Raw genomic sequence first — 21,331 nt, 5'->3', positions numbered from 1 at the left:
TTGTGCAGCTTGACCCTACATCTCTCTGCAGAGAATTGAACTGTCAGCCTTTGAAATAACAGAATAATTTAGGTGATGAGGGGTTTTTTTCTTCTACTAGGAGGGTCATACTGGAAAACATACTACTTTAATATGGAGATAAACCCCAAATTCTGTAAGAAAAGAACAGTGCCTCTTTCAAAATAGCATTTATGAATAAAGAGAATAGCTCCTGTAATAAATTTGAGATGGAAGTTTCTTTCAGAAACATTAATGAACGCCATGATAATTCAGCTTTCTGGGGAGCAGAAGATTGAGAGAAATAGGACTTTTCTGATTCTGGAGAGATAGTGAAACAAAATTACTTATAAAATAATGAATTATGGTTATTTTTACTAGGGAGATAAGAAAATAAGATATCAGATTGAAGGTCACTGAGGAGCATTACTTTCAGGAAATATTAATTTTTATTAGAAGGTCTGGAAGAAGGCCTAAAAGTGGTAGTTAGTTTGCTACAAATGTCCTTCCAAACTTCCCAGGGTACCACTCGTCACTATGGTGTATATATATATATGGAGTGGCCAGGTTAGCTTCTGGGCAGTTGATTTAATTTGTCCAGCTGCACCAGCTGTTTGGGGAAGCTAAAAATAAAAAGCCTAGAAGAGTGCATTTAAGAGACAAATAACACAGTGAGACAACTAGGAATTCAAGGTAATGGTCAACTCTTCAAATATTTAGAGAGGGCACATAAATAGTGCAGTCAATGACTAATTTGAGTGGCAGATTCGATTCAGACACCAGCTAAGCATTTGGGGCTCTCTGCCCTTTTAAAAAGTGCAGTGACCCTGGTGACACTTCTCATGTGTGATTCCAATAAGCTGTCAAAAAAAAGCAGTGCACGTTTTTTGAGGGATGAGGTGTAGATTTAGAGATTCCAACTATTCCTAAATTTTGTCATCCTTGCCTTCTGATTGGAGGTCCACAGTCAACTCTAATACATAAATCAAAAGAAATTATTAGAAATCTCTGAGTCTCCTTGGCTGTTAGTGGAACAGTGGAACGTGTTCCGTCAGTTCTTATTTATGTGTGATATCCAATTTCTTCTTTCTGTGCTGAAAATGTGCTCTTTCATTGCTTTCAGGTAATTGATTAAATGAAGCAACATTTATGCTTTATTCTGTAGAGGGAGCAGGAATAAAAATATATGATACTTGTGTATCCTCTCCTCTCCTGCCCTGCTTTGCCTTCCTTCCCTTCTTCCTTCTTCCCTCTTTCCCACCCTTCCTCTCTTCTTCCTGATGCACTAAGAAATCTGGAATATTAATATATAGAAGAGTAATAGCTTCTCTGATATCTCATTATCTTGAGATGCATTGAGAAGAACATTGTCTTTTGAGTGTAAATCCTGAGACATTCCACTAATTATTAAATCTTCCTCAGCTTTGTTTTTCTCATAAAATGGAAGCCATAAAATCAACTTCATAGGATTATTCTAAAAACAAAATGAGATATTTTTATAGTGCTTAGTCATGTAGTGGGCTATCCAACAAATGAAGCCATTATTAATTTTGTTGTATCATATATAACTTTATCATCATCAATATCATTAAGCCAAGATTTTGGCAAAAATTCCAGTGCTTAAAAATTCATACATGATGAAAAATACTGGGTCTCCTGTTTATTGTTAACTGGCCCCCTCTACATATATTTTAAGACTCTTTGCCCAGCTGCTGTGGCTCAATGGTTGAGCATTGACCTATGAACCAGGAGTTCACAGTTTGATTCCTGGTCAGGACACATGCTGGGGTTCCAGGCTTGATCTCCAGTGTGGGGTGTGCAGGAGACATCCAATCAAAGATTCTCTCTCATTATTGATGTTTCTATCTCTCTCTCCCTCTCCCTTCCTCTCTGAAATAAAAAAAGAAACACACACACACACACTAGAGGCCTGGTGCATGAAATGTGTGCACTCGCGAGGGGGAGGGGTGTCCCTCAGCCCAGCCTGTGCCCTCTCTCAGTCTGGGAGCCCTCAGAGGATGTCCCACTGATGGTTTAGGCCCATTCCCTCTGGGGGGAGTGGGCCTAAGCCAGCAGTCGGACATCCTTAGCACTGCTGTGGAGGCGGGAGAGGCTCTTGCCACAGCTGCTGTGCTCACCAGCCATGAGCCCGGCTTCTGGCTGAGCAGTGCTCCCCCTGTGGGAGCGCACTGACCACCAGGGGTCAGCTCCTGCATTGAGCATCTGCCCCTGGTGGTCCGTGCACATCATAGCTACTGGTCATTCCACTGTTCAGTCGATTTGCATACTAGCCTTTTATTATATAGGACCAGTGGCCCAGTGCACGAAATTCATGCACATTAAAAAGGAATTAACTAGAGGAAATATTTTAATATTGCTATTTGCCCTTTCTCTACAATAGAAGTGTCAGAGATGAAAGAAAATTAGTAAAACGTATATGAAAATCTTCCTCCTGTCAGAGTCTGGGGCATACTACGGACCCAGAGACAAGTCCCCACCCACCTGCATGCATCTCAAAATTGCACGAGACCCAGACCCGGCCAGCTCCAACCCCATTGGGCGAGATCCAGACCCGGCAAGCCCCACCCCCGTCAAGCCCCGCCGGGTGGAGGGCACAGCCTCAGGTTCCCCAGCCCGGCACCGGGCAAGGGTCACAGCCTCAGATCCCCCGTCAAGCCCCGCCAGGTGGGGGGTGCAGCCTCAGGGCCCCTGTCAAGTCCCAATGGGCAGGGGGCGCAGCCTCAGGTCCCCCACCCCAGCTCGGCACCACACAGCCTCAGGTCCCTGCTGATCACTCACTATGGCTCGTTACGGGAACCCCGCCTCCACTGTGGGAGCAGCCATTTTGTGACCGTGTGATGGAGTGAGGGTCAATTTGCATATTACCACTCTATTATATAGGATATTAAGAAGATTCTTGGAGAGAACATAAACTTGTAACCAGCATTCAGAATGTATGAAGATTAGAAGGGAGCTTGTGGCTCTCAAAAGATTCCATTTTGTTCTTTTCATATCAAACATGATCTTAATTGAATCTGTTGGCAATATTGATTTTTAGTTTTAATAACTAGAGGTATTACCTAAAATAAAACTTAAGAGTCATGATTCTTGACTAACGTGTTTCTCAAAATACCCTGCTGGGTTGTGCACCTTTTATTTAAGTAATACACATTATGCAGGATTTGTAATTATGTTTCTGTAGAAGAATTCAAAAACACCTTTCAAACCATGACCTTCTGAGCTTGGGGAAAGATGTTGTAGGTATTATTTTGTCACTAGAACCTGACTTGCTAAATACTGTTAGTGTGATGTAAAATGTACTAGTATGATTTTCAAAAATTTTGATCTAGAGAGTAATCCATTTCATATTTCTAACTAGCATATAAACATTCTTAACAAGAACAACCCAAAAGCTTTACCTTAGCCACATGCAATGTCTTCTGAAATTTTCTGATCTGTTTTATTCTATTTCATAAACCACTGTTACCAATGTTACTAAATTAGTTTCACAACCCACTAAAATGTTGCAACATGCAGTTAGATAAACACTTCATTTCAAAGTAAACACTTCACTTCTGATTTCCTTCCAGAGTAAGACCATGAGATTGTTTGAAACACCTAGAAAAATCTTAAGATTTATTAACTTTTTTAGTATCTTCCATTCTTATGCCAGATCATTATCTGGTAATATAGCCCTCATCCTTCAGCATTGGCATAGGGCACTCCACATACTTGTTCAAAATAAGAGCACAAAAGCACTCAAATGCATCCTGGAATTGTATTGTGATCCCTTTAAGTACAATAAAAGGTAATTCCACTGAATCTATATTATAACCTTTCATTTTTTCCTCCATGCCTTCTATTAATTTTTCTACATTTGATAAGGTTTGCATTTCATATGAAGTTCTTAACAAGTGATTTATATTGAATGCCACGCTTTAAATGTAAAAAATAGAGTTATCACAATGAAAAGGAAGCATGTCAAATAAAAGAGCAGGCAGACAGGGCTTGATTGATGTTCGGAAGTTCTTTTTGCCGTGAACTCCCGTCAGCCTAGAAATCATAAAACAAAAAGGCGGCTTGGTTCAGCTCACATGCCCTTAGGGGAAGTATGGAAAAGGATTTAAAATTCTGATAGAGTAACTTCAAAAATGTAGCAGCTGAAATAATTTATTTCACTATAGAGCCACCAACTGAACTTTTACGTTGAAATTATTCTTTTTGAACTCGCTCATGGTGGCAGGAAGCTCAGTGGTGTCTGCACCTTCGTGCTGAAGATGACGGACTCACAGCCTGCCTTCCCGCCAAGAACCAAAGAGCAGTGGCTGCTCTGGTCTTGCCTGTGCTTTCTCATTGATCATTTCCTGAATAGTGGGGAAAAAAACATCCCAAAGCCTGTGATTTAAAAAAAAAAAAAAAAGAGGTGAGAAAGAAAGAGTCTGAGGGTAATGGAGAAGTTATTCTTTTCTTCTTAAGGGGATTTTTTCCAAAGATTCGTTTTGGGCATTGTGTGAAAACAACAGAAACAACATTGGGCTACCCAGTACTTGGGCATTCTAACCCATAGGACTGACACATTCAGTTACCTGGGATTGGGACACTTGCTGGACCTTCAGATCATCTTAGAAGAAGTAGAAAAGAAGGGCAGTAGTGCAGCAGGCAAGAGCCACTGCTTGTTGTAGAAACATGTTCATTCTCTATTCTCTTTATCAAGTGCCATGCGCAGCTCCATGCATCCCTTTGTTCTGAGTGATTGTTGAGAAAATGACCATCAAGGAAAAAGAAACCCTGTCATCTTTGGACAATGGTTTCCAACCTGACCCCATCCATGAGAGTTGTAGGTTACCCTTGGTTAACTCCAAATATACAGAATAATGATAAAGAGCCAATAAACTATAAAATAAATTTCTATCCTGTTAATCAAAAGCAACATATTTTAATGTATTTATCTACATATGTATGCGAGTATATGACCTATCATCTATCCAATCTGAAAAAAATATTTATACATAAGAATTCAGATGCTGCCAAAACCGGTTCGGCTCAGTGGATAGAGCGTCGGCCTGCGGACTGAAGGGTCCCAGGTTCGATTCCGGTCAAGGGCATGTACCTGGGTTGCGGGCACATCCCCAGTGGGAGATGTGTAGGAGGCAGCTGATCGATGTTTCTAACTCTCTATCTCTCTCTCTTCCTCTCTGTGAAGAATCAATAAAATATATTTAAAAAAAAAATAAATAAAAAAAAAAAAGAATTCAGATGCTTTGCAATCATTCTATTATCCATGGTGCTCTGTAACTCATAAATTGGAAAACATTGCTGAAAAATTTTAAAGATTAATATTTCATTCAGATGAAGAAAATAAAACGAAAGGGATCCTTGAATTAATCTTCTAAATAGTTAGAAACTTAACAATAAAAATAATGGGAGTGTGAATAAAGAAAAATGTATTACCTAATTTGCCTCTATAGATAGCTATACCTTGAGATGAGTGGAAAAAGCTTGAAAGGAAGGATATGTATACTTTTGTTTTAGATGAACATTTTCCTAGATTCTACAGATTTTATTAGATCAGAAAATATTCGATAGGTATGAACAATATTTGTAATTTTAATAATTTTCTGTGCTAATTACTGAAATACATGATCTATTATTAAAAATCACTAGGGCCTTGGCTGGGTGGCTCAGTTGGTTAGAGAGAGTCTCTCTGTTTCTCTCTTTCTCTCTCTCTTTCTCTATCCTTCCCCTCCCCCCCTTCTCTCCTCTCCCTATAAAAAAATCAATAAAAATATATCCTCAGGTAAGGATTGAAAACAATTCCTAGATAACTGGAACCAAGAAAAGACACAATGACAATAACAATAGAAACAAGTTTTTACATGTATGTCCAGCAAAAGGGAAATAATTAGAATTATAAAGTACATTTTTGATTTAAGTTATTAACATTTTAGCTTTTTTTTTTTTTTTCCAAGGAGGAAATGTTTCCATTCTGAAAAAATAAAATGTTTCAAGATCAGATACAGAACTTCCAACCTGGAAAATTCTGCTTTGGGGTAGAGGTTAACATTGAATCATTTCATGGTTTATAGTTAATTAGCATTTACCTAAAGTTGAATAGAGATAGTCAAGTGAAAAGCGATCTCTGGTTAACAAGCTGTTATAACTGACGGTAATTTTTGTCCCCCGCCGTGAACAGCTAGGTTGCATTCTGTGTGGATGAAACGGTTTTCAGTGGAGCATACCATGATTTTCATAAGTCTAATCCTGGCTGGGATGTTGGGAAAATGGAACACAGCCAGAATAATTAAAATGAGATTTAAGGCCGTATTTTAGAAGGCTTTTATTTTTCATGATTGTTTTGTTTGTGACTGCAGTTACTTCTGAAGTCTCAAAAATTTCAGGTATGAAAATAAATTTGTTGCCAAGGAAAGTTGTGAGCTTTGATTTAAATTCCAGCTGTTACTACTAGCTTTGTCATCTTGATCAGTTCACTTAACTTACCTGAGATGCAACTCCCTTAACTGTAAAAGCAGGTGTAATTACTTACCTTGCAGGGTGGTAAGAAGGTTCTATAGCATATCTAAAGTATCTGTCATGCTGTGTTCAATTAATCATAGTTGCTATTATTATTATCACTAGAATTGTTATCAGTATAATGCATATAGACATTATTATTATTTATACTACAGGCCCAGTGCACAAAAATTTGAGCACTTGGGTGGGGGGTTCCCTCAGCCCAGCCTATGCCCTCTTGCAGTCTGGGACCCCTTGGAGGATGTCCACCTGCTGGCTTAGGCCTGCTCCCTGGGGGATCTGGCCCAAGCTGGCAGTCAGACATCCCTCTGGTAGCCTGGCAGCCCCCGGGGGATGTCCACTTGCCAGTGGAGAGCAGGCCTAGGCTGCAGTCGGACATCCTTAGTGCTGCTGAGGAGGCGGGAGATGCTCCCATCACCACCACTCTACTGGCAGCTGGCAGCCTGGCTTGTGGCTAAGCAGAGCTCCCCCTGTGGGAGCGCACTGACCACCAGAGGGCAGCTCCTGCATTGAGCGTCTGCCCCCTGGTGGTCAGTGTGTGTCATAGTGACCAGTCATTCCCAGTCTTTCTGCTGTTAGGGTCAGTTTGCATATTACCCTTTTATTATATAGGATAGCCGCCTGGTGCATGGGTGGGGGCCGGCTGGTTTGCCCTGAAGGGTGTCCCGGATCAGGGTGGGGGTCCCACTGGGGTGCCTGGCCAGCCTTGATGAGGGGCTGATGGGTGTTTGCAGGCTAGTCACACCCCCTTCAGGGTGGGGGTCCATACTGGGGTGCCTGGCCAGCCTGTGTGAGGGGCTAATGGCTGTTTGCAGGCTGTCCCCACCCCCTTCAGGGTGGGGGGTCCCCACTGGGGTGTCTGGCCAGTCTGGTTGAGGGGCCCAGGGCCGTTTTCCGGCTGCCCAAGCCCCCCAGCGACGGAAGCTCCCAACCTCTCCTTTTTTTCTTAATTCTGGGATTTATTACATTCTATGATTGAAACTTTGTAGCCTTGAGAGGAGCTCAGAGCCGGCCAGGGCGGGTAGGAGGGAAGCTTCCTGCTTGCTCCAGCTCCATGGCCAAGTCTTGCTGAAAGTAGGTATCTGGGGTTTATTTACCTTCTATAATTGAAACTTTGTTGCTTTGAGTGGAGCTCAGAGCCACTGCAGGCGGGAAGCTTGGCTTCCTCCATTGGGGCAACCAAGCCTCCTGCTTGCTCCAGCTCTGTGGCCGCCATCTTGGTTGGGTTAATTTGCTTATAGTCGCTGATTGGCTGGTAGGCATGGTTTAAGGTGTAGCGAAGATATGGTCAATTTACATGTTTGTCTTTTATTAGTGTAGATGTGATTCAGTAGTTGATTCTTTAAATATATACTGAAAACACACTCATTTCTAATGAAGTTATCAGGTTAAATATGTCCAATATAAAAGAAATGAATGGGGCTTCCAATGCATTGGTATGATGAACCCATGATAATAAAATTTGGAAATGCCGAATGTAGTCAGCTGACTCAATTTCTCTAATATGACAGAACAGATGAGATCCTAGAGCAGTGATGGCGAACCTATGATATGCGTGTCAGAGGTGACACGTGAACTCATTTTTTTGGTTGATTTTTCTTTGTTAAATGGCATTTAAATATATAAAATAAGTATCAAAAATATAAGTACAGTGGGGCCTTGACTTACGAGTTTAATTCATTCCATGACGGAGCTCGTAGCTCAAATTACTCGTATGTCAAATCAAAAAGTGAACGAGTGAGACACGTGATGCTGGGCTGATGTTGTGGCGTTCACTGTGACATTCGCTGTGCCAACTAGCGGTGGGGTATCTGAAGCTGGCTCGTAACCCGAATTTTAGCTCAGAGCTCAAAGCAAAAAATCGGCCAAGAGACGGCTTGTATCTCGAAAAACTCGTTAGAGGGGACACTCGTAAGTCAAGGCCCCACTGTATTTGTTTTACTATGGTTGTAAATATCAAAAAATTTCTATAAGTTAGGGTTTTTCAAAATGCTGACACGCCAAGCTCAAAAGGTTCACCATCACTGTCCTAGGGGGACCCAGATTGTCACTTCCATGAGTTGTCTTCACACCTTTGGGACCTGCCTCTTTTGAATGAATATTGCTCCTTTGGCAATTGTATACAAGGTTGTAAAATGTACATCTCTCTGAATGCATCTGCATTCCAGCCAGGACTTCTTTCTTAATGTTGTTGTCCAGACAACAGTATTGATATTTCCAAGAACATTCCAACCCACAATCCCCTTTCCATTTATACTGAGCATAGAGCAAGATGGATGGAGGCAAAAGGAAGTCTTTCAGAGGCTTTACATAAAAATGATCAAAGAAAGAGAAGCTGAGAGCACAGATAACTTGGTTGTGGTAGGTGTAGGTCTCTCCACAAGATGGCACTCATTCTCCCTTCTTTTCTTTTCTTTTTTTTTTTTCCTTTTTCAATTGACAAAAAATAATGTTGTCACTTTTTTCTCCCCACGGTCATAGAACAAATATATTTTTGGTTTATGTATTGAATGTAGCTTGTTTCAAGCATTTTAAAAAACATTCTATCATCTTTCTTATTCTAGGTAGTAAGGAGTGTAATTTTACATCTGAGGCTCTGTTTGGATGTGAAAACACTGTTAAGTCAGGAGGATACTTTCCCCACTTTTACTCCCAAGTGCAACGAAGTTCATATTAACCTTCTAAAAATGTTCTACTGGAGTGTCTATGGAGTATAAACTACTTGAAACACAACTGAAGAGTAAAAAGAATCAGAATGGTCCCCCCTTTTCTTTTTATCATTATTATTTTAAATTTTAAGTGGAGTTATTTTTCCATTTGAAACAAACAAACAAACAAACAAAAAAACACCTCTCTGGTACTTCCATTTGGACATGAGCTAGAAGCTTATTTACCTCCAAAGAGCCTTGGGTTTTTTCATTCTTTAGTGATGTGAAATTTCACAGCTATATTCTTGTCACCTTAAGCTAACATCCATTGGAGTCTATAAATCATTTTAATTGTTCTTAAAATAGAAAAAAAAGCTAATTTGTTAAATAAGTTTTAAGATCAGATGCAAAGAAATATATGTTACTTATTAAAACATTAGAGAAAAAAATGTTAGTCTATCCATTCCACTAAAAATAGGCTTTGAGTGGTAAGTAAATAAAGAAAGGGAATTTAATTGGCCATTTCATGCTTGTATCTTTAGCACTCATATCAGATTATATTTCATAGTTACCAATCTTCTTTCAAAAGCCTTCGACGGTATGGAGTACATGTGGGCAAAATTATAGCTTATTTGATTTGTAAATGGGGCGATAATGTTTCTCTATTGAGAAACTCTAATTGTAGTTTCCAGTGTCTAGACTTTCCTCTGGTACACTCTAGAGTAGTTTACAGTTTCTATAGGAGAGATGACTGAAGATTATGGTACAATCGTCCATGCCTTGATCGTAACAGCTATTTTTGTGGCGTCTTTGCCTCTTTAGGATACCAACACTCTGTTGGAAGCTAATATTGTAGAGTGCTTGTCACCCTCTAGCGCAAGTCACACTTTGAAAGAAGAAGGCAGAACAATCCCAGGATGGTTCTAAGAAGAGAAAAGTAAGGCTGATATCAGAATGCTCATAAGAAAAACAAAACCAAAGCTTGAATGATTTTAATAAAAATAATAGCCACTGCTATAATAACTTGTTATGGGCTAGGCAATAAACTAAGCACTTCAGATTTACTAGCTCATTTGCGACTGTCAATATTCCGAATGATCAAAATCATTATCTCCCTTGTTAACAGAAAGGATGGCTGAGAACCAGAAAGGTTGAGTGGCGTGGATGTGGAGGTAGGATTTAAAGCCACTTGTGGCTTGTTCCAAAGCCTATGCCTTTAACCATATAGCATCAGGGATTTATCTCTTTTCCGTCGCTGGCGAGGAACTGTTGTTTTTCCTCTAGTTTTAAATAAAAGTTTAATTCCGACTCATCTTGGATTAATATAGTATGTGGTATGATGAATAACTCCAACATATTTTTTTTCTATACTGATAACACATTGTCTCAATACTATTTATTAAACAGTAATTTATTTCTCAATTGTGGGAGATTCTTATAATCATTTGAATTTCTTTTGCCATTCTCAATTGTATTTTATCAGTCTGCCTTTATGGGTTTTGAATGGTTCTTTAATATGTAATTATTGCTTTGTGATTTTAATCTCTGATAGAATAAATTATACAAAGATATATCAAATTTATTTCTTAGACAAGGTGATTTTTTTTCATGTCCTCTAATGTTTCCTTTTGCCAGGAAAAAAAAAAGTACATTAACTTCTAAAACCAACTCATATGTTCAAGAAGAATGAAATGTTATCAGTTGGGAATAAATGACACATTATTTAGGATAACACATTATGCCTGTGAGTTGTGTCAGCTGATGCAATGGTGTGATTGACAGTTTTTATTGCATCATTTTTTGAGTCTCTGAAATTAGGAAATGAAGTAGTTGGTCTCTAACTTTTCTTAAAATGCTGAAGTTCTGTGACTCTTTCTTTGTTTTCCTGAAATAACTCTGATTATTTACACGGCTCCCATGTCTAACAACATAATTCCTCTGAGAGGCGAAGGCAGTCTCAGACACCATCTTGTCTGGGGCACCTTCCCTGACGGCCACCACAAGACCCCACAGCCAGATCCCTTGCAGGCTCTCCTGGCTTCTCCTCTCTGCCTGACAACCTGTACATATCACTGCACAGGCCCTGTTATGACACAGTAGGAGAAGAGTAATTTATTAAATGAATTCAGTTCCTGCAAGGCCTGTGGAATGATCTTCATTGTGACAGTATAACCCCCTGTGTGATGGAGGTGAGAATACTAGTAAGTTTCCACCCAGCTGCTGTTGCTCAGTAGTTGAGCGTCAACCTATGAACCCGGAGGTCACTTTTCCATTCCCAGTCAGGGCACATGCCCAGGTTGTGGGCTCGATCCCTGGTAGGGGACATGCAGGAGGCAGCCAATGGCTCATTCTCAGCACTGATGTTCCTATCTCTCTCCCCTCTCCCTTCCTCTCTAAAATAAATAAATAAATAAATAAATAAATAAATAAATAAATAAATAAATATATTTTTAAAAAAGAATAAGTGTTCACACCTGGGAATTTGAGGTTCTGGCCTCACAGGAATCTGCTTGAGTTGCTTTCAAGAGACAGTTTTATCCTGGCCACAGCTCAAATGTTTGAAATTGGAGTGAAAGCTGAAATGAGAACTAAAGTACCTGCTAACTGTGATGACAAGAGGAGCATATGTGAATTTTTAAAATTCTCTCAGTATAGGCTGAGCAGCAGGATCTGTACATACATGCATAATGAGAAGCGTAGAACATTTCAGTCTCCATCCAGAAAACCATAGAGGTTATCCTAAAGTTTGAAACTTAAAGCCCTTGTGTCTTCTCACTGTAATTTATTATTTACCTTCAGTCACAAACTGGTTATTCTTGTTACAAGAGTGTGCTGTGCGGAGACTCTGAGAACTGGGTCTCAGACACAGGAAATCTCATCACATCTTGATCGTTTAATGCAAGGTTATCTAGACAATGATAATATATTCTATATACATAGAAATAAGATTTTCCCACCTAGCATGTTGTCTGCTTACATCTTAAAGAACATTTCTGGTAAATATATCTAAAATGAAGGTGGGGATATTTTACAACTATAAACCATCCTTGCATAGCAGGGATGAGGTCCATTAATTCTCAGAGCTCGTGGGAGGGCTGGCAATTCGTAAGTGGTAAATCCAGAGAGTTATGAAGATATTAAATCTCACATCTGGTGAGAAAATGTGTTTTTTCACGGGGTTGATTGATGGACACTTTCCCATTACAGTGCAGTTTGGGAAATCGCACCGCTAATTGCTAGGGTCTTAGCAAAGCTCTGTAGCTCAATTCCAATTACTTTAGTTTTGAAAAACAGAACAGCTGGATGGTGAAATTGCCTGGAGTTGTCACCGAGGGAGGGCACCAGCCAGCAATCCGACCTCTGCCATTCCTGACTTGGATTTCCTACAGAACTGTTAGTGCAATCGAAGGCCCCCCCGGTATCTGAGGTCTCCTTGCCAGGCGCTTTCTTCTGGCTCAGGAGCAAGTCCCCTGTTTGCTTATGCTCAGGTGATAGCAGCCCCATCATCAGCCTCCCCCACACTGATTAGTACTCATCCGCCCTTCTGTTCACAGGGGAGAGATGAGAGGAAATCTCATCACATCTTGATCTTTTAATGCAAGGTGATGGCTTCCATGCTTTAGAGCCAAGCAGAGTTTTAAATCTTCCCCTCAGAGATTCCTTTGCTGTCGTATTGACCATTCAGAATGTTGTTTATGGGGCAAATTATATGTCTCCACACTTAATCTCTTTGTCTCTGGATAATTATAGAAAGATCAACTCCAGTCATGGTTTGGAAATGACCCGGCATCATTGGCTAACTGTAACCCACTCCACATCTACTCCAGCTCACTGGCTGCTGGAATCAGACACACATCAGATGTTCTCTTTGGTCAATATAACACAGGCTCCGGGGCGCTCTGTGTTGCTTGGGGCAGCTCTGAACATATAAGGGGTTTTTGTCAGTAGTTTAGGATTTAGGAGCCATGATAAAATGAAGACACGGCAAGTGTGACAAAGTCTCAAGGAGAACAGAGTTGGGCAAGAGTTTCAAAGAGAAATCTTTGTGAGCAGGAGGAAAGCTGAGAAAGCTGGGAAATTAGAGAAAACGGTGTCTTGCATTTCCAGAATCCCTTCTTAGTGTTCGCCATAGTTTTTGATGTTGTAAATTAAGACTAATAATTTTTAGTGCCCTTTCCAGTCAACACTCTTGAAATATGTGTTCAGCACATTTTACGGGGTGAACTGAGGCAGGGACTGGGGGGCTACAAGAGAAGGGCCTTTCCTCTTTGGCAGTTGCCTGAGCAGTCACTCAGTCCCCAGACCTCTGTAATACTCAGATAAAAAAAATACCTTCCCAAACTGCTATTACTCTGGGGGAAATGCTTTCTGGGAGTCTTACTTCCCTTCCCTCCCAGAGATTTATCAATGAAGTCACTGTATATCTACGTGGTCTCTGCCTTGTCCTTACCCAGCTATTAATAACCCCCATATAACCCTCCAAAGGGTTCCAGGTTGGATAACACGTTATATAGTCACACTCATTATCAGTGTATATCTTCGGATGTACAGTGTGGTGATGGCGGTGGTGGTGGGGAGGGGGGCTGGAGGTGGATGAAGGTAGAAGAGGGCATAGAGATAATAAATGGTATTGGAAAACGTTTAATTAAATTAAAAAAAAATCTGGTCACATAGGAAATGAAATCTGGTAAGTAAAATTTCCTCAGTCTTCCTATATTTTCTGAGCTGTTCTTAACCTTTATAGACAGATCCCCTGGGGAGTGACCCAACCCTCAATCAAGCCATTCATAAAATCTCTGCGTCATAGAAATTTAGGTCTGATGGGACCCATACAACAAATAAACAGCCGAAACCGGTTTGGCTCAGTGGATAGAGCGTCGGCCTGCGGACTGAGGGGTCCCTGGTTCGATTCCGGTCAAGGGCATGTACCTGGGTTGCGGGCACATCCCCAGTGGGGGATGTGCAGGAGGCGGCTGATCGATGTTTCTCTCTCATCGATGTTTCTGACTCTCTATCTCTCTCCCTTCCTCTCTGTAAAAAATCAATAAAATATATTAAAAACAAAAACAAATAAACAAAAAGCATCTTTGCAAATTAAAGGGTGCACCTTCCTTTCAAAAACCAAGATCTAATAGTGTACATCAGCGTTGTTTTCATTTGTCATTCTTTCTTACTTTGTATTTTGCATCAATGGCAAATCAGTCACTTCTGAAATCTTTGAAATAATCACTATCTAAGCTGTTGTTTTACCTCCTGTAACTTTTCCTTCTGATATTTAACTCTTTCCTGACATTATTCTCACTCGTCTCTTGTAGGCCTTCTTTTCCACCTTCTCCCCACTGTGGATCTGTCCTGTTTCTTTGCCAAGCTGGCCTCTGGCTCACCCACTTTCTGGAGACGGGGTGGAGACCTGTGGACAAGGCGTGTGTGGTGATGAAGAGAGGTAGGATTGTTTATGTGCACCTTTTTTTAGCAAACCTGAACACTTCCAACTGCATTTCCAATGTGCACTTTTTCAGTAGAGACCCTGACTTTTTTAATGTTCTCCAAAGATGTTTTTTTTTAATTTTTCTTGTTTATTATCTTTGTTGTTGAAAGTATTACAGATGTTCCCCCACCCCCTTATTTTTTTTCCCCATCGACAGTAGGGATTTTATTAGTTTCATTTAAGTGTATGCACTAGGTACTTTTTTCCATCAAGATTCATTTATTTCTAATCCTAATCACAGAGGCCATTTATTTAGATTCTATTTTGTATTCAGTGTTGATCTTCTTTCAGAAAGTATTGGAGATTTAGTTCTATTTCATTCTCTCCCTTTCCTGACTGCAATTTCACAGAAAGAAAAAAAATAGATTTCTTTTTAGTAGCTCAGTTATTCTTAGTTCTGTAATTGTTTTCCATATGTGATTTCTGTCTCCCTGGCTTTATTCAGAGCTTACTGGCGGGGATGGAGTGGGGATCAGGTTTTCATACACTTTTTGGATATTTTACAGAACTGAGGTTCTTGTCAAGGACATGAAAAATTGCATTGGCTCATAACCAAAGATGTCAGTACTGTGACTGTCTCCCATTTTTTGAGGCAGGACCTGCTTTAGCCAGGGCTCATATAGGGTGTCCCAAAATTCATGCAAGATTTGAATTTTGCGTGAGCATTAACAACAACAAAAAATAAAAGTCTAATTTTACTTGGTTTATTGAATCAGATTCTAATATCTGTTGCCCTTTGATTTCAATCCCTTCAATTTGGTAAGCATTACCAAGTACCAATTATGGCCCAGGAGCAGGGACAATGAAGACCAATGAAGACCACGGCTTTGCGTATGTGCCAGCAAAGCCGTGGAGGGCATTTACCCAATGTGCTACTCCATACATAACCCTATACTGTAACTTTATGAATCAATAAAAAAAATTACAATTTTTAATTATAAACCTGTGTTTTCTATCAAAATTACTTCTTGCGTGAATTTTGGGACACGCTATAGATTGCAAGCATCAGAAACCACTTCTAATGTACTTAAGGAAAAGTGAGAATGTTGCTGGGACTTGTTGAAAGATTACGCAGGGTTGCCCCCAAAAAACTGAAGGACCAATGGAAACCTAGCATTAGGAACATCAGAACCCAGGGCAGCCCTGGAGTGCCACGTAACTGTTACTGATGGGCAAATTCTATGGTCTTTGTGTTGTTGTGCTCGAGATTCAGTTTCTAGAACTGAGTTCAGGTTATGGGCAGCTTTTGAACAAGGAAGGGTGTGCTTTGGACCCGTGCTACTTTCATGAGTGGATAGAGAGTTTTTAAAGCCCTGCTTCTAAAGCCTTCTCTCTGTGTGCTACTTCAGACTCCGTGTACCTAACAGCACAGCAATAGCACTGCCAGCCATGGAGTGTCCTTTATTTCATCCCACTGTTGTTGTTTTTTTACATTTCTTACCCAGGCACACAGGCATGCCCTCGCTACTACTCTACCATCCATTTATCTATAGATCATCCATGGCTTTTCTTTAGCTACAGGTTTTATTGTAAGCATTTATATCTCTGTGGCATCTACAGATTTCGATGCAGGTTACGGAAATGAATAGCAATACAAAGTTACTAGTTCTAATAGAATGCTATTAACATGGGAAAATACGTTTATGCATGATTTAAAAACTTGAATTTATAACATTTTTGTATCCCGTTGACATGTGTTCAAAGTAATATGCAATTTCAGATTTATTCAGTTATAATGTCATTTTTAAAAGATTATCTTTAGACATTGTGATGGCTTTAGAATAAATCTAGCTCAAAATTTCATCTTTGTTGTGGAAAAGAAAGCTCTTAAATGTCTTTAAACATAGTCCATCTTTCGGTGACCTGTTTGGAGACAAGTTTGTCTCCTGAGTATATTAAACAACAGTAATTCCTGGCGTGTCTCCAGCGCTGTGTATTTTCAAAGCAATTTGCAATAATCAATTCATTTAAACACCCAGCAATGCCGTCACTGAGAAGGAAATGTAACCTGGCCACCACCTGAGCTGGTACCGGCTCCCAAATTACCTCTGTGCTCACATCGTAGAGCTTTGCTTTGATTAAAAATCACCCTTGGAACAATTGAGAGGCTAAATATAAGCTACTCCATTCTACTTCTTTGTCTTTTATTTGCTCATAAATGGAATAATCTATTGCTACTTCAGTGGGAGTTGTGTCTCCAGTACTCCTCAGAGATGGTTTGCCTGTATAAATATGAGGACAAGCTGTTGTGGTAAAATCCTTTTAGAAGACTTTTTGTATTCACCCTTTAAGGTCCAGCTCAGATGTTATTTTATAACTGAAATGTTCCATAAAACTCCTTCTGTCTTGCTGTGAGTTAATTGATTTCTCCCTCCTGTGTTCTCACAGAATGTTATACATACTTCTGCTACAGCTCTCGTCACAGTGTTGGTGTAGCTTGAAGTCTAGACAGGGAGCATTCCTCTGGCCTGTAACCATGTCTCATTTGTTCATCTATTCTCATCCTTCAGCACAGTGTCTGGAATATGTAGAAACCCAAGCATCTTTAAAGCCTGTTTTAGAACTCAGCTTCTCCAGGTCGCTCTCACTGAGCCATCTACACTTTGTTCTGGTTGACATGAAGAGTAGAAGGGGGGCATCCCAATCATATGGATTCAGGGCAGTCTCCCTGGAGGCATTAATTCTTTGGCTAATTTTTCAGAATGATGACATGTTGTTGAAAAGGAGAAAAGACAATCAGACTAGAAGGGAATGAACGAGTTGTATAAAAATTCCAAGACAAGAAAGAGCATAACACTCTGGACTACAGTCTTAACAATAGTGATCATCACACATCAGCATCCTCTTTATCATCATCACTGCCATTGTCATCTTATAAGAACCATTTATTGAGCACTTTTTAGGTCCCTAGCACTGCCCTAGGTGGCTCACCGACTTGATCTCACATAATAACCTCAATAGATATGCAATGTGGGAATTATATTATCATCTTTCTCATATGAAAATAGTCAGCTTCAGGGAGACTATAAAACTCAATTTCTGTAAGCTAGTAAGCAAGGTCGCTTGGATTTGAGCCTTATGGCATGTGAATTGCATCTCCGTGTGTTGTTTTATGCCACTTAGCTACCATTTTAGGCCTGCTTGCTTCTTGGAATGCCTGCTGATTGTATCGCTTCTCTTTTCTCCTTTGTCCATGAACTGCAAGTGGCGAACCGTCCAGAGGCTACATTCAATGACACTTTTCAGTCCTGTGATTCTGTTCAGAATCCACACATCCCCTAAAAGGCCTCCTATAGAAGGAGTTGCCATTAACAGCAAATGTAGCTCTGATCACAGGAGGAATGAGGACAGGAGCTGAGACCATTATTCTCTATTCTAAGATGTCTAAAGCATACCATAACAGCTTTTATGTTTTCATTCCTTGCTTTGAGGTCTACACCTTGAAGGCTACCTTTCTTCTCAGGTCCGCCAAATGGTTATTATTCTCAAAGTTATAAAAGGGAAAGCTATTAGTGCATGCTCGTGCTGCTTAAGGAAGCCAAAACTTTTCAAATCTTGAGTGCGATTACTTAGGGGGTGTTTAGTTTAAAACAAGGCAAATGGAGCTCTATTGCTTGAAGGTAAAGATGAGATATGTTCCTTACAGGACTTTTGACCATGTGGTAGCTCATTGCTGAGTCAGCTGGAACCGTTTGAAAGTTGCCTGACACAATGCAGAGTCACTTGCAATTTGCATCAATCAAAGAAATCAATGAAATTTGCAAAGCTTTGTGGCTCTCTGAAGATTTAGGTGTTACTTATATCCCAGCCAAGAGTGGCTTACTGTATTGAAGGGTTCCATTCCATCTTCCATCCCAACCATACTATATCATAAAATTAATTCAAGGGGCATTTAAGTAATATGAAAAGGACATAGAAGTGTGTAATGTGGGGTGAGTGCATAGGTGTGTGTGTTTCTGTGTTATTTTTTTTTTTTTTTTTTTTTTGGTGTAGAACATGTATTTACGATTTAGAAAACATGTGGGAATTATCTTTTATTTTACTTCCCTTTTCTTTAATTTATATTTTAATGCCTATCAGTTTCTCACTTGTCCTTGAGTAAGCCTTTATCTTTTGGCAATTGAGCATATTTATTTTTAAATTAATCTTACATGATCCATCTTATGTATACTTTGTTAAAAATTTACTATTAAAGGTTATATGTTTCCTTGATTTTGTCCTGTAAACACCTTCCTTAGGTTGTGGAAGTCTAGACTAGAGGATATGGGTAATGGCAAGGCATGACCTTCAGAAGCACTGAAACTCATGAGATCTTTTACAAGTGATTTCACTCTTGGTCCTACAGGATTTTGTAGGATGTTATTATAATAGACTAGGGGCCCAGTGCACAGATTTGTGCACCTTGAAAGGAACTGTGGGCCACGAGGCTGTGGTGGGGACAGGGGCGGGTCTTGGCCCATCCTCTGAGCCCCTGCCTGGCCCCTCCTGCCGCAGCCCCTGGTCCCCTGTCTGCTGGCAGCCCCACTCCTGCCACAGTTGCTCCCATGCGCTGATGGTGCCGGACCCGCTCGCACCCATTGACAGCACAGAGGAATTGAGCTGGCAACAGTAGCAGGTGTGAGCGGGGTCAGTGCCAACAGTGTGTGGAGTGGTGGCTCCAGCACCAGCAGGGGGTGCAAGAGGCAGCTGCTGGCCCTGATCACCCCTCAGGAGAAGGGGGAGGTGGAGAAGCCCTGAGGACTGATCAGGGCCATCAGCCGCTGCTCGCTTGCACCTGCTGATGGTGTTGAGTAATTGGGGCTGGTGCTGGGTGCCAGCAACGGGTGTGAGCAGTGGCTCCGGCTCCAGTGCCAGCAGCGGGTGAGAGTGGGGTCGGGGCTGGCAGGAGATGCGAGCACTGGTGGGACTGTGGCCCACAGGAGCAAAGAATTTTCAATAACCACCAGAGGCTCGCCCTGATGACAGCGACCAGCACCCCGCCTTGGTCTGGCGCCCCCACTCACCTGCTCCACCATCCAGCCATGGCCAACGCCCACCATGTTCCGCACACGCCCTCTGGTGATCAGTGCACATCATAGCAACTGGTTGTATAGTTGTTTCTCTGTTCAGTCTATTTGCATATTAGGGTTTTATATATATAGATGGTGTTAAAAAAAAAAAACAGAATAGGAGGAAAATAATACAGAGCACTGAATTTATACCCTTGTCACATTAAAGGATAGAAAACTATTAATTGGCATATGTATGTGCTATTAAGTACACTATAGGCTGTATGGCATTAACCTGGACATTCTCAATATGATTAAGTTAACAAAGGCTATCTTCAATTAGACAAACAATGATGGATTTTCAAAAATACCTATGAAATTGTGGAAATAATAACAATTTATGCAAGTTAAGAATAAAACAAGTGAGCATTGTTCAGATAGTGGCAAATAAAGGGTGAGTCATGAAAGTTTCTTAATTGAGGTGGGAAAATAGTAATTTTTAATACATCAAAGAAAATTTAATGGAAAGGTTGGATTTCAGAAACAATTTAACAAAGGCAATAATGATAAATTACAAAGCAGGAATCATGTAAGATACATTTGTCATAATGATAAAGTTTCTGAAAAAAATATCAAGTAGCCAAATTAGAGTTTGAATTATTTGATATCTAATGAGAAAAACATAAAATTGGGGGATATAAGGGAGGAGTCATCTACTAAATGCTCTTTTATAAATATTTTATGAACTTTAAAATAAAGCAATTAAGGCAGTACATTAAATATACATCACAATGCAATTTATAGGCCTTAAAATTAGTAAAAAAGTTTACTATATTTAAGAATTTCCATCTATCCTTTTCTCACGTCCAATGTTTTAATATCTTCATCCACTGTCTTAGGAAAATACTTTCAAATGTGTTGTGTTTTGTTTTGGTTATGCAGTTATGGCTCTGCTAGCCAACTTTCCAACATTCAGTGGGTTCTGATTAAATTACTTAGTTACTGATACTTTGTCCCTGGCAAAGGCTATTCTCTCTCTCTCTCTCTCTCTCTCTCTCTCTCTCTCTTTCCCTTCCTCCCTCCCTCCCTCCCTCTCTTCTTCTCTCTAAACCCCTGTCGCTGTCTCTGTTTCTCTGGGATATATATATATATTTCCAAGCCTTTAGGTGTGTGGGGAAATCAGAGAACAAAACTTAGACATAGAGAAGCCTCATGGCGAAGGTGACCACCAGTTGCACTGACTTCTCTGAGGAGACATTCTTAACTCAGAATTGATGCACACAGAGCCCCCAGCTTCAGCTGAATCTGTGGCATTACGTGTTCCCAATAAAGTCCAGTGCGGTGCCTCACATTTTAGCTTACAGTTCTAAGGAACCATCCTTAAGAGCTTTCTTACACTTGTGAAGGAATTTATGTGTGTAGGGGAGACAAAACTTTACCTCTTCCCATCTCAGATATTCAGCTGGGACTCTTAAGCAAAAAGATTAACAAGAGAAAAATAATGTGTTAGTGTATGCAGCACCCTTCATGCAGGAGAAACCTTTAAGAGTAACTCAGAATGGTGACTTGGAACTCTGGTTGATATAGCCTCTTCAACAAAGAATAATCCATTTGTGGAGAAATGACAAGACAAAGGAAAGCACGTGTAGGCTTCCAAGGATGGCACACTGTTGGGAAGG

At 40.4% G+C, this 21,331-nt stretch overlaps 1 protein-coding gene across 1 annotated transcript in view; it reads left to right on the top strand.

The window, feature by feature from the left end:
- LOC139002680 (EGF-like and EMI domain-containing protein 1) overlaps nucleotides 1–21,331 on the top strand; it is a 405,160-nt gene that overhangs the window by 161,298 nt on the left and 222,531 nt on the right. The window lies entirely within an intron of this gene.

Source organism: Myotis yumanensis, unplaced genomic scaffold (assembly GCF_028538775.1).
Source record: "Myotis yumanensis isolate MYYU_CA2020_CCGP unplaced genomic scaffold, mMyoYum1.0.hap1 SCAF_2, whole genome shotgun sequence".
In the NCBI taxonomy this organism is placed as follows: domain Eukaryota; kingdom Metazoa; phylum Chordata; class Mammalia; order Chiroptera; family Vespertilionidae; genus Myotis; species Myotis yumanensis.
The sequence above is the reverse complement of the archived record's forward strand: the minus strand, read 5'-3'. Positions and strand labels throughout refer to the sequence as shown.